We start from the raw sequence: 3,332 nt of genomic DNA, 5'->3' as shown, positions 1-3,332 counted from the left end.
TCGACAGGGTGGGACCTCATTAGCCGTTGTTCCCAGGTGCTGTGGGCCCAGACTTCGTATTGATGGACGATAATACTTTCCCTCATAATGCGCGGGTGCTTTATGTTTTCTTGGAACTTTATCGTCGCCAGTTTATACGGATTTGTGGCAAAATAATCGGAGCGTTGCAAAATGTCCGTTTGTTGATGTAATTTTGGACCAGCGAACATCGATGTTGTGGACAGTCACCTGCCAACAGCATCGATGTACTACCGTCTCACATGGGTCGCAACCCGCAATCCGGCGATTCCTCGGCCCATGTACAGCTGCCCACCTCACGTCTTTCCTGCACGGTCCCGCAGACCTCGACGCCGACGTCGTGTCCTCGGCCACGGACGCCTCTGAAGGCGACCCCTCAGGTTGTCCACCCAGGGTGGAGACGACGCTGCAGTTGACAGCTGGGACTTCGCTCATGAACGCGAGACCAATGCTCCACTTCACGAGCCCTGCACGTCTGCAAAACACTCTGAACTTGATGCACACACCTGCTCTGGCGGCACGCGCAAAGCCGTTGCTTAGTAACAGCCAATGAATCTAACCACGCGCAAAATCTAACCACGTGCTGACACGTCTCCCTGATGTTAAAGTAAATACAAAAAATGATATAAAGAGACGAAATCAAATGAATAACACACTACATATGAACCTAGTAAATTAACCTGATGTCAAATATGAACAAATTCACGTAGACTCGCCGTTAATTTAATGAAATATTAGATTAAAAATGGGAAGAGTAGGCCCAGACAACGTTGCTACATATTACTTATGTCCGATCATCTATCTCTCAAACGGTGGCTGCAAATTTAAATATCACTAATGTAAGGAATAAATTCATAACTGTTTTATCAGCAATGAAAGGTTCGAATATATGTAATTCTTTGACTTTATTTTCACAGAGGCTATTGATGAAACAGTTTGGGCTCTGACAGGAGCCAACAACTGGGCGGATGGATTTTTCTTTTTTACGTAACATAACCTGTGACGTTAAAATACGCATTTTAGGATTCATCAAGAGCTCACCACTCTTCTATATTTTAGTTTGAAACAAAATTTAGGAATTATTGACTACGGATTTCATCATACTTGTGAATTTTCTTAGTGGATCTTTAACAACTTAAAAAATACCACTACCATTAAAAAAGTTCAAAGTGTTACTAATGTAATCACTGCCATTTATTAACACCAGAGATGTGGTCTTGCCCACCTTCGTGACAACCACCTTATATTCTTTTAAACTTTCGTTCAACTGTTGAGCTTCTTTAAATAGTGTTTGTCAGCAACTATAGAATCTTTCTACTGACAGAGCTTCAAAGGCAACTGCAAGTTTAGTCTTCTTGGATATTTTCAAAATTTCTCAGTTCCTTTTCACCTCTGCAATAACATCTGTAGCCAAAGACGGTGTAATGGGGCTAGTATACTGAAGTAATGACCTTTTTCTAAGAATTTAATTTCACCATCTGATAGCGTCAAACGAGAGAGGTTGACATTCTCAGATACTTATTGTTGAGTCAGGCGTCCATCAGACTGACGATGAATAAGTAACAGGATGTTGCGATATTGTAGGACTTAAAATATCACCTTGTAAACAACATACTGATGAATAAGCCACAGCATCTTTCTACATGAAAAAGGTGACAGATTATTAAATAAGAACAACTTAATTTTGTTAGTAACCTCACTAGCGAAAGATTTGTTTATTAAGCCTGTCCCACCTCGCTTTTTACCCATTATGACTGAATTTTTAACTTTTGTGCAGTGAAAGAGCTGCGTTTATTAGGACATTTGGAAGACCCCGAAAATTTTCGTTCATAGATGAAGCTTCCATGACCAATAACTTAATGAGCAGATCGGTGGAGCAAGAGACTGGCTTTTCCGTATTTTTGATAATTTCTTCATTTGCTATTGGAAGTAAAAGTTGTGCGCTCCTTGCAGCCATTGTTCATCACATCAAATATTCGGTGTAGTTTGCACAATTTTGACCTTTTTTTTAATGTACTGTAATTTTCACATACTTAATATTTGCTGTAATATCTTAGACAAGATTTTTTCTTTGAGCTTTGTATTGTATTGTATTGTATGTTAACCGGGGGCCTAGAAACGACGGAGAGGCTCCGTCCCCGCCGCAGCCGCAGTGGTCCACAACCCCACGACGACTACCGCAGTCCACTTCACCCCACCGCCGCCCCACACCGAACCACTCTCTCAGGGTTGTTGTGCGGTTCGGCCCCCGATGGACCTCCCCAGGGAACGTCTCACACCAGAAGAGTGTAACCCCTACATTTGTGTGGTAGAGTAATGGTGGTGTACGCGTACGTCGAGAACTTGTTTACGCCGCAGTCGCCGACAAAGTGTAGCTCAGGAGTAATAAGGGGAACCAGCCCGCACTCGCCGAGGCAGATGGAAAACCGCCAAAAAACCATCGACAGACTGGCCGACAAGTCCGCCGAGTGGATTCGTGCCGGGGACCTGGCGCTCCTTCCCAATCCGGAAAGCCGTGGGTTAGACCGCGCGGCTAACCGGGCGGACTCTTTGAGCTTTATTTTTGTCATTTGTTAGTTATCTTGATGTACAGCTGTTATTAAATTTCCTTGTGACACTTGCAGTGCTGCCGCATTGCATTGTGGTAGCCCAGAGTGCCCTCTGTCGACCATGGACCGCGTTACTTGGCGCTCTGGCGCTGATATACGTATTTTGTTCATTTCTGTGCGAGTGAAAGGTTATGGCACCTGTTGTGCCAGATGCGTTTCTTGATGTAGGACATCTACACCTACCTCTTGAGCTTAAGTAACTGCATACGGTATGTGCACGTGTTGCCTGTTTTCATATCTTGGATTTTTATTAATTCTGTATGTTTTTGAATCTTTCTACTGCATATGCCTGCATTTGTGTTTTGTGAAGAACTTGTAATCCAGATTTTTTAATTACTGCCATGTCATTAGACGGCAACGGCCTTGCCGCAGTGGATACACCGGTACCCGTCAGATCACCGACGTTAAGCGCTGTCGGGCGTGGCCGGCACTGGGATGGGTGACCATCCGGGCCGCCATGCGTTGTTGCCATTTTTCGGGGTGCACTCAGCGTTGTGATGCCAATTGAGGAGCTACTCGACCGAATAGTAGCGGCTCCGGTCAAAGAAAACCATCATAACGACCGGGAGTGCGGTGTGCTGACAACAGGCCCCTCCTATCTGCGTCCTCAACTGAGGATGACACGGCGGTCGGATGGTTCCGGTGGGCCACTTGTGTCCTGAAGACGGAGTGCTTATGTCATTAGACGGTAGGTCGGACGCGAAA

The 3,332-nt window shown here is 44.9% G+C and overlaps 1 pseudogene; it reads left to right on the top strand.

Moving 5' to 3' along the window:
• The first annotated feature begins 2,980 nt into the window (after positions 1-2,980).
• Positions 2,981-3,098, top strand: LOC126237561 (5S ribosomal RNA; annotated as a pseudogene).
• The last annotated feature ends 234 nt before the right edge of the window (positions 3,099-3,332 follow it).

Source organism: Schistocerca nitens, chromosome 2 (genome assembly GCF_023898315.1).
Source record: "Schistocerca nitens isolate TAMUIC-IGC-003100 chromosome 2, iqSchNite1.1, whole genome shotgun sequence".
Taxonomy (NCBI): domain Eukaryota; kingdom Metazoa; phylum Arthropoda; class Insecta; order Orthoptera; family Acrididae; genus Schistocerca; species Schistocerca nitens.
The sequence above is the reverse complement of the archived record's forward strand: the minus strand, read 5'-3'. Positions and strand labels throughout refer to the sequence as shown.